Genomic DNA, 11,124 nt, shown 5'->3' on the forward strand with positions numbered 1-11,124 from the left:
GCCCGCTACCGTTCACGCCACCGCAGCGCTGCCATCGACCTCCGCGCCAAGCGTCCAAGCGTCGTCTGCTAAAGCCTGGCACGGTTAGGGGTGCTTGTCGCGGCATTAGGCATTTACATGGTGCTCGCTGAATAAAGCAGCCGTTATTTCTTTCTGTTGTTGTTTAAGCTGAAGTATAATATTTTACAGACACCATACCTGGTGGTGCAGGTCCGAAGAAAGGAATGAGATGAAAAAAAAGTGGGCCTACAAACCAAAGTGCGCACGCAATGTTAACGCTCGGTGACCCACACTTCGCCGGTACTGGCGTCTCCGTGAGCGCAAAACTTGAACCGGACGCAAAAGACCTCGACCGCCAGCCACGTGCACGAGGACAGTGACAAGGCACACGCAGTGAGAAAATAAAATCGGCTGCAGCACAAGAAGCGCAAACACCCGCAACTAACCTGCACATGTCAGCAGAGCAGCACCGCTCACTTGGTGCAGAGCTCGACCGCAGCGCCCTCACAGTCCCAGTCGCGCCTTGCTCGAAAGCATAGAGTTAGTAGAACAACTCTAGAGGAAAAGCTGGGCCGGAAAAGTGGGAACCTCTAGGGCGCCGCCCTGTTGCTACTGGTCAATGTGGCCAGCGCAATTACTATTGAAAGAGCTGAAAACAAGTACAGGTCACCGTATGCTTTGTCACCTAAAAATGCATACCTGAGGTTTTATGACGGTGGTGGGTTAATATTAAGTTCACAGAAAGCGATCACTAAGTCCGTGACTTATGTAAATTACGAACTACGCATTCATTTAATAAAGGATGACGCGAATTTCGGTTTCGAATCTTTTTTTTGGACGCGTAGTAGTTTCGTACAGTTTAGGTTTGACATGCGATCGCGCGTCGACCTTGGACGCTATGGCACACTCGTGCCTGCTGTGCCACCGAAGCCCCGAAGTACCCAGGCATATACCTTCACATGTAAGTAAACGAATGTATCTCCTTGTTGAGAATATCACGCGCCCCGCAGGGGCGTCTGCGTCAGCAGGCGTTTGGTGTGTTGCGACACCACGGACCCGAGCACACGAGGGTTGGACCCTCCCGCGTGTAGCCGTGCGCGGCTTAGCCGTGTCTGGGGAAAAGGGGATCCTGGGGGTTGAGCCGATGCTGGGTGTTGGACCTTTAAGGCCCCCCGGCGGAGGCAACACACCTCTTCGGCCTCGGCTTCACATAGACGGCACCTCCAGACTGACCCACCTGGAGGACATCGGCAGTCGCCTTTTCCTGTCTCTCCCTCCTCAAATCTTCGTCTTTATCTCTCACTTTTTGACCTTTCCTGTCTCCTTCTCTCTTCTTTTTACTTCCTTTCTCCTGGCGGCAAGGGTTAACCCTGTGTGGCTATCCAACCTTGGGTACACCATATTCGGTTATAGTGACGGCGTACGACTGGCGTCGTGCAGACTTGTACGCAAGCTCTGCCGCGTCCCCTCGTTGGGCTCCGTGGTGGGCGGTCGGCGCTGTTGCCGAATGCATACATCTTTCATGGAAACTTCTTTCCCCTCCCTTACTGATCGCCCTCAGAAACGAGGGCGCACCGAAGATGTCTTCAAGTTTTTTGGACGCCAAACCCAGAACTTTCCCCGCTTCCATGTTATTCATTCCGAAAAGCCAAACAAAGCAGTGCGAAACATCTCACCATTCCTTGTTTCAAAGTCCCTAACTGATATTTTTGGTCAAGGTTACAAAGTGTCGAGGATGGCAAGCGGCGACCTCCTCTTGGAGCTCCGCGATGCAAAACAGTATGAGAAACTACCGCAACTAGTGTCATTTGGAGAGACCCCCATAACAGTAACCCCGCACCGTACAATGAACACCACCCGTGGTGTTGTGTCAGATGATGATTTGCTTGAGCTGACTGAAGCGGAACTACTGGAGGGCTTCAGCGAACAAAATGTGATCAATGTCAGAAGAATTAAGATGAGGCGGGATGGAAAAGAGATTCAGACGAAGCACCTAATAATTACTTTTGGATCAAGTATCTTGCCCGAATCAATCGAGGCCGGGTACATCAAGCTCCGTGTCAGGCCGTACGTGCCAAACCCACTCCGATGTTTCAAATGCCAGCGCTTTGGCCACAGAGAGCTGCCGAGGCCGCCAAACATGTGCAAAATGCAGTGCCCACGAACACACATCTGAAGCTTGTGAGAATACTCTCCACTGTGTAAACTGTGATGGGGAGCACCCCGCGTACTCGCGGGCGTGCCCATCCTGGAAAAAAGAAAAGGAAATTGTAACAGTTAAAGTAAAGGAAAATATAAGTTTCAAGGAGGCACGCAGGCGGGTATCGTACCTGCCCAAGAAAACCTTTGCCGATGTGGCGCGTCAGGGGGCAGCGTCACAACGGCCTCCGGCGGCTGTCCGACCCACAGGCAGTGAGTCGGCAGTTACGCCATCTGCCCCCGCGGCGGTTGCAGCTAGCGCTGCTCCGTCGACGCAGAATGAGGGACCACCGACCCCGAAGGTGGCCGCCGCCGAGGCTGTCCCAACCTCCCCGGCCCCTTCCAGCGCTGGCAACAGCCGGCGCAGCCAGATCCCTCAGGGAGCCCCATCGACCTCCGGGGTGGTGGGCGCAGGGGTCTTGCCCTCCAAGGCGGGACTCTCTCGGGAAACATCTCGCTCGCAAGAGCACGTGTCCGGCGCCTCACAAGAGGCAATGGACACTACACCCATCCTCAAGGCGCACCAAGCGCCTAAGGAGCGTCGAGGTTCCCTCGAACGCTTCAAAAAGAGTAAAACCCCGGTTACAGGGCCTCGAAAGAGCTCTGGAACCTAAGCTCTGAAATCTCTGTAATTAATACTTCTGTTTCCGTATACACAGCACTTATTTACTACCAATATGGATACACCAATAATTCAATGGAACGTCAGAGGACTTCTCAGGAACCTTGATGACGTGCAAGAGCTTATCCAAAAACACAATCCAAAAGTGCTGTGTCTACAGGAAACACACTTAAAACCACAACACACAAACTTTCTCCGACCGTATGTCACGTTTCGCAAAGATCGCGATGATGCTGTCGTATCATCAGGCGGTGTTGCCATTTTGGTTCATAAAAATATTTCCTGTCAGCGTTTACAGCTACAAACGCCCCTTGAAGCAGTGGCGGTTCGAGCTGTTCTTTTAAATAAACTCGTCACCATTTGCTCGCTTTATGTACCCCCACACTTCAAATTAAACAAGCATGAATTTCAGTCATTTATAGACGAATTGCCAGAACCTTATGTTGTTCTTGGCGATTTCAATGCGCACAGCTCCCTGTGGGGCGACTCTCGTACAGACGCGCGAGGTCGTCTTGTTGAACAGCTCCTCTTTTCTTCCGGTGCGTGCTTGCTGAATAAAAAGGAACCCACATATTACTCTCTAGCAAACAGAACATTTTCTTCAATAGATCTTAGTATAGTTTCCCCGTCTATACTGCTCGAACTTGAATGGGAAGTTACGAAGAATCCTTACGGGAGCGATCACTTTCCCATACTGATAAGAGCATCTAAAGAAAACGAATATCCTCCGCAAGCTCGTAGGTGGAAGATAGACACAGCCGACTGGGAGAAATTTCGAACTCTCACTAACATCTCATGGGCCGACATGTCTTCTCTAGAAATTGATGCTGCTGTAGAGTATCTTACATCATTCATAATAGATGCCGCATCAAAATGCATATCCGAAGCGAGTGGTCTGGCATGCAAACGACGTGTACCGTGGTGGAACAGCGAATGTAGGATCGCCCGTAAGAATCAGAACAAGGCGTGGGGGTTGCTACGTGCTTCTCCCACTGCAGAGAATCTTATGAACTTTAAAAAAATAAAGTCCCAAGGCAGGCGAACCCGCCGACAGGCCAGAAGAGAAAGCTGGCACAAGTTTTTATCGAGCATTAACTCGTTTAGGGATGAGGCCAAAGCCTGGAACAGAGTTAATAGGATTAGAGGGCGGCAAACACATTCACTCCCCCTGGTAAACACACAGGGCGATACACTACAAGACCAGGCAGACTCACTTGGGGAGCATTTTGAGAACGTGTCAAGCTCAACAAATTATTCACAAACCTTTCTCAAACACAAACAAATAGAAGAATGTAAGCCTCTAATCAGAAAATGTCGTCAGAACGAACCATACAACCGTCCTTTTAGTATTGCAGAGTTGAGAGCTGCCTTGAACTCATGCAAGAGCTCTGCGCCAGGACCGGACAGAATAATGTATGAAATGATTAAAAACGTACACAGTGACATGCAAGTTACAATACTTGCACTATTTAACACTATTTGGGCTTTGGGGTACCTTCCAACCGCATGGAAACAAGCCATTGTTGTCCCTGCTTTGAAACAAGGCAAAGATCCTTCCTTAGTGGCAAGTTACCGCCCGATAGCCCTCACAAGCTGCCTTTGTAAGGTATTTGAAAAGATGATTAATCGACGACTAATTCACTTCCTTGAACTGAAGAAAGCGCTAGATCCCTGTCAGTGTGGCTTTAGAGAAGGGCGGTCCACAACCGATCATCTTGTACGCATTGAAGGATATATCCGCGACGCTTTCGTCCACAAACAGTTTTTCCTATCGGTATTTCTGGATATGGAGAAGGCTTACGACACAACGTGGCGGTACGGCATCTTGCGAGACTTATCGGAAATGGGCATTCATGGTAATATGATAAACATAATAATAAGCTACTTGTCCAATCGTACCTTCCGGGTGAAAGTCGGCAATGTGCTGTCACGTCCTTTTACACAAGAAACTGGTGTACCCCAGGGAGGCGTGCTCAGTTGCACACTTTTTGTTGTTAAAATGACAACGCTTCGTGCTTCCTTACCACCAGTCATTTTGTATTCCGTCTATGTGGACGACATTCAAATAGGCTTCAAATCCTGTAACCTCGCAGTATGCGAGAGACAGATACAGCATGGTTTGAACAAGGTGTCAGGGTGGGCAGAGAAAAACGGTTTTAAAATCAATCCTCAAAAGAGTTCTTGTGTGCTGTTTACAAGGAAGAGAGGCCTAGTTCCGGATCCTTGCTTACAAATGTGTGGACAACAGATACCTGTAAACAAAGAGCACAAATTTCTAGGTGTTATACTTGACAATAGACTCACTCTCGTCCCACACATTAAACAACTCAAAGAAAAGTGTTTGAAAACAATGAACCTAATGAAACTTCTATCCCAGACTACGTGGGGTAGTGACAGGAAGTGCCTAATGAATCTGTATAAGAGCCTCATCCGGTCACGATTAGATTATGGTGCCGTGGTATATAACTCTGCCGCCCCGAGCGCGCTAAAGATGCTAGACCCTGTTCACCATCTGGGTATCCGTTTAGCCACAGGAGCTTTCAGAACGAGTCCCGTACAAAGCTTATATGCAGAATCGAATGAGTGGTCACTTCATATCCAGAGAACATACATCAGCCAAACATATTTTTTGAAAGTCCACTCTAATCCTGAACATCCCTGTTTTAACACCATTAACGACATGACATATGCTACACTGTTTCGTAATCGTCCTTCCGTAAGACAGCCTTTCTCGCTGCGTGTGAGGGAGCTTAGTCATGAAATGCATGTTCCACTTCTCGAACTTCGCCTAATGCATCCAGCCAAGCTGCTACCTCCTTGGGAGTGGCAGTTGATACAATGCGATACATCTTTCATGGAAGTTACAAAAAACGCTCCAGAGATTGCAATCCAAATGCATTTCCGGGAACTCCAGCACAAATACTCCTGTACGGAGTTCTACACAGACGCATCGAAGTCACACGACGGGGTGTCCTATGCAGCCGTCGGTTCATCCTTCTCGGAATCCGACGTACTGCATCCGGAAACTAGTATCTTTACGGCTGAGGCCTACGCAATATTGTCAACCGTGAAGCATATAAGGAAAACAAAACTCAAAAAATCAGTTATTTTTACGGACTCCCTAAGTGTTGTGAAGGCTTTGATATCGTTCTGTAAGCGCAAAAATCCTGTTTTAATTGAACTCTATTCCGTGCTATGTAAAGCATATGTATCTAACCAGCATGTGATTATATGCTGGGTGCCTGGCCATAGGGGGCTCCAGGGTAACGTTCTAGTGGACCAGATGGCCACATCAATTTCATTACATGCAGTTAGTCCTACTGCTTCGGTCCCTGTCAAAGACCTGAAGCCTTTCTTAAGAAGGAAACTACGAAACCACTGGCAACGCATGTGGGACGAAGAAATAAATAATAAACTGCATGTAATAAAGCCACAATTAGGTTTCTGGCCTCCTGTAACAAAATCCCGCAGGACAGATGTCCTATTCTGCCGTCTAAGAATAGGACACACTTTTGGCACACATAACTTTTTACTCACGGGAAACGAGCCTCCAAACTGTGGTAGATGCGGGGAGAGGCTGACCGTCCTCCACGTCCTACTGGAGTGTCGGGAAGCCGAATTCGAAAGAAAGAAACATTTTCTCTTAGCATACCGGCACCACATCCCCCTTCATCCCGTTATGTTACTTGGTCCAGAACCACTCTTTGACACCAACGCCGTCCTAGGTTTTTTGAAAGATGTTGTATTGCATGTTATTAGCCCCACACGTTCGTAGCGCCTCCTCTCTATAGAGGATAGCGCTGTGATAGTTCTTTTGTATAGCACGTGCCTCTAGGCTCTTGTGTTTCAAGGGCTCCGGTGAGGCAACAGTGCTCCAGGTATTTTTTATTATCTCATATATATTCTATTCTGTGTCATTCTTTTACGATGGATTTTATTTTTCATAGTATTCATCATTAATCATCGCCATAATCTTATATCACGCAGATTTTATGCACTTTACAGCAACTATTTTTAGGCCACTTTACAGCCAAGTCACATCTCCATAATACATCGTCAACATCACCACTTGTCATGGCGCTCTTTGGCCACACCTGGCCCTTGCGCCATTAAACACCACATATCATCAGAATATCACGCGAGTAGGCAGCTCTTGTGGGGCATCACAATCGTTTGAGAAGCGTCACAGTAGAGCATTTTTCTACATGCGGAGCGGCGTTTTTATTTGCAGGTTTCCCTTCAGTAGGAAATTGCTGGACAGGCGGACCAGCGCACCGGAATTGTACTGGCGAAGCCACAAGCAACTCAAAGAATCTGTTTAATTGTTGCACTTTGAACAATCATGCTTCTACAAAGGCCACAGCAGAAAAACAGCCTGATGCCGAGTATTTCTGTGCCACGAAGTAATCAAGAGGCGAGTGCCTAATGCGGACAAAATCGAGTGCATCGAGACTTAGAACGACAGAAAGCTGAGCTAGTTGGTAAGGATTCATTATGCAAAACAGAGGTGAGGCGTGCAGACAGGACACAAGAGTAGAGAAGTGGGCGGCGCTCGTGTTGCGTGTTTGCTTGTAAATACTCTATTCTTGTGTCCTGTCTGCACGCCTCACCTCCGTTTTGCATAACGAGTGTATCAACCCACATATTAATAGCGTAGGCGTTTTATTAACTGTGCAATATTTTCAACACTTCCTTGCATGCCATTTCATGTGGAATATCTTTTTTGGTCACAAATTTGTGCAGCGAATCTATTTGCATGATCGACTTCGGGCCTGTAGGTCCGTTCACTTGTACTTGATGCTGAGTCTTTTACATGTATCCATAAACTGCAGATATGCAAATCAGATCCCTGCGAGCATGTTCAAAATTCAGTTATTTTAGACAACAGGCACATATGCAATACTGACATAATCTCAAATACCACTAAGCAGCTGGGACACATTTTTGTTGACCATACTCGCAGGTAAAATAAGTAGATTATGTGGACAGCTCCAGCTCATTTTCCTTAAATCAGTGTGTACAAGGGGTATGCAAAAATATTTTTTTTTCTCGCGCACCGATTCTTTTGCTGTATAAGCAAGAGAACCCACCACGTTAGTGTAACGTATCTTGTACATCACACTAATAAGTGCTTTAATTTACCAAGTGAGATGAGTTACTTTTATGGATCATTCAGTCATATCACACTGCAAGCTGCATTCATCAATCTTCAATTGGATTTCGCATGAAACATGTTTCCCTTTTATGCAGATATGCAATGGCAAGCCCTTCCGTGTGTTCCAAAGGTAAAATTTAAGCTCGAAATTAAAGAAGACATTTCTAGTCAGAAACAAGCAAAAATGGTGAATGCAGAGTATCAGAAGCCCAAGGTACAGAAATTATGAGATGTGTCGAATGATTTTAAGGAAAGAATGGTATTTGAAGATGCAAGATTCTTTAGTGGAAATCAAGCAAGTCAGTATAGGTAGAATACTCTGAGAAATTATGCGAGTAATGGGATAGCACACAATGGGTCAGGAAATGCGTTGTTTTTCTGAAAAACTAAAGCTGATGACTGTCATATCATGAGACTGCTGTTTGATAAATTCAGAAACAAACCAAAAAGCAAGCCACGCAAAAATAAAAAAAAAAGACTATTTAATGATGCTCTCTCCACACTGGGATAATAAGAAACGGATCACGTCTAATGTGGACATATCAGACACCTTGTGAAACACTAAAGGAAAAGTTCAGTTTCGAGCTATGGCACTTGCCACATAGATGTGGGGGGCCTTGCACCAATAGTAATAGTTACCACTGCATCTAGAAATTTAAAGCATTCATGCAGACAAGGATGATTCTTTATATTTTTGGCTACCACTTCAAATGCCTCCACTAAGTGTTACAATGCTGCACGCAGCCATACTAAGGATCTCACAGCAACACTTGCAGGTAAACAGCAAAAGCAGTCAAAGTGCTGGTGTATTCTGGACACTGTCTTTGAAAACTTTTAGGCAAGAACAGTGCAAGAAACAGACATAAGAACTGCATTTATTTCTATAATTCCCCATTTGAATGGCCTTTTCTTTTTCCTTCGACAATGCCTTCGCCTAGCCACAGCAGCTCCCTCATACAGACTCCGCAAGCCAAGAGGCCGTGGAGGCAAATGCAGGTAAGAGGCAAGAAGCAATAGCACTGGTATCGACATTCATCTAATTTCTTTCTTTTTCTTTCGTTTAGACAGCCAGCACACCTCGAACAGCCACCTTGACTGCGGGTGTGTCACCCTAGTCGCCAAGGAAACATTTGAGGGAAAGCGACAGGCAATGTGAACAGCCACTTCTCCATGTAAACGATACTCTTTCTCTCGGATGACTCCTACGTTCGCCACGCCAGCACACTTGTGCACAAAGATGCCGCGGAGGCACGTGCAGGTCAGAGGCAAGAAGCAGTGGCACTGGTGTCGACATTCGCCCAATTTCTTTTTCTTACACTGAGGCAGCCAGCACACCTCGAACAGCCACCTTAACTGCGGGTGTGTTAGTAGATTCCTGTTGTACATATGCTCATAATAAACTTCAGTAAACCTGAACTTGATAATAAACTTGAAGGCAAATGGGACATTGATGCATTGTTTTTTTGAACATTTATTGTACACATACAATATATGTTATACTTTGCAGTGCTACAGAGCGTATTTTGAAGCTTCCCCCTATATTTTGCACCTTTAATTACGTATGTGTTGTGTGGCCCTCAATTCAGTTCATGTTGTAGCAGATGTTTTGTCTGTGTATCGCACATTGGCTTAAGCTCGTGATATCCACATACTTCTCTCACATATACAAAATAAAGTTCTATGTAGTCCTCAGTGTTACAACAAAAAATGAAAGTAAACAATCCGATCGTGGAATTGTGTTTATTACAGTCATTCCTATGACAGTTACTGACAAGTTGACAACTTGAACTGGTCAATCCGTCCATAGCCTCCTCTATTTTTCAAAAATAAAGGAGGCTATGATCCATCATGGCAAGGAATTGTATGTATACATAAAAAAAAAGGGGGGGGTATAACAGGATTAGGGCGGTACGAAAAAAATGTACAAACACCATCCTCTAGACCCATTCCGTTAAGGTACCGTAACAAAGCGCATTAATATGATGAAGTTCATACAACCAACTCTGATATTACTACACACGCCAGGCGACGCGAGCTACATTTGCCATGACGTATTCGCGACTGCACCGGATGCCCTCCATATTATTCTCATTAATCGTGCTAACTGCACCGAGGCAAAAGAAAGATCATGGGCGCAGGTGCCTTTAAAGTATCTCGACCTTGCGAGGCACTGCTGCGCGTGCCAGGGGAGCTGTCCGTGCGAACACTCCCTGGCACACACCTGCCTCGGCGGCCCCAACCTACGTACCGTTCTGCTTCGAGCTTTGATCCCCCCACTGTCCCTTGGGTGCCCTGGAGTTCCTGTGCCGCCTGCTTTATTATAATCTCAGGTGCTCTCCTGAGACTTCCGTTTGTCGGCTACATGTGCCCTACAGCTGGATCAGTACTTATAATAATAAAGAAACCCGATCTATCGTCGCTACGATAGATCGCGAAAGCGGCTTTTGCAACATACCGCGCCCGTGCGAAGAGAATTACGGAACGCCAACGAAGAATCTGACCACAGCTTCGAGCTCGTAACCTCGTCGAGTACGTGACACTCCTGCAACAGGCATGACCGCTGAAAACCGCATACCGCCTGAAACTTCAACATTATCATCCTTCGGTTGCATAAATGCCTCCTGCACGGCCAACATGGACCACACCCACACCGTCCCGCAACATATAATAAAGAACCAACTTATAAAGCCCAAACACACGGCTGCACGCACACAACACGACACTACTAGCGAGGCGCCATGCTGCTACGCTGCTACGGTTGCCGGATTAAAACTGACTACTGTCACCAAGTCTAGCAAGCGTCTCAGGAGCTGGCAACCTCGGCGCGTAGCAACATGGCGGCGCTCTTGCGGTTCCCGATTTCAATGCATGGGCCCTATGGGTAGCTTGTCCTCTAGAGTCAGTATAGTAACTCTATGCTCGAAAGGAAGAGTAGTGCAACTGAGAAAGTAATTATAGGTCTCGGTCCGAAATGAGGGGAAATGACGTCTTTTGTTTACTTCGCCGTCTGTGGTTCCGGTAACCGTGATCGCATGGGTAGCGTGGGTAGTACAGGCGTATTATTTCAATGTTCTTGCGTGTTTTAGGCGACCTTTTTCAACAACTTTGCTGACATTGCTTTCAACAGCGAGGACAACCTGTGGAGCAG

At 46.7% G+C, this 11,124-nt stretch overlaps 1 long non-coding RNA gene across 1 annotated transcript; it reads left to right on the forward strand.

Annotated features, from left to right (window-relative positions):
- The first annotated feature begins 726 nt into the window (after positions 1-726).
- Positions 727-10,670, forward strand: LOC140219404 (uncharacterized). The gene is made up of 3 exons (XR_011895633.1): positions 727-961; positions 7,053-8,972; positions 9,041-10,670. It is a non-coding gene; the product is annotated as an uncharacterized lncRNA (long non-coding RNA).
- Positions 10,671-11,124: the final 454 nt, after the last annotated feature.

The sequence above is a fragment of the Dermacentor andersoni genome, chromosome 7 (genome assembly GCF_023375885.2).
Source record: "Dermacentor andersoni chromosome 7, qqDerAnde1_hic_scaffold, whole genome shotgun sequence".
Lineage (NCBI taxonomy): Eukaryota > Metazoa > Arthropoda > Arachnida > Ixodida > Ixodidae > Dermacentor > Dermacentor andersoni.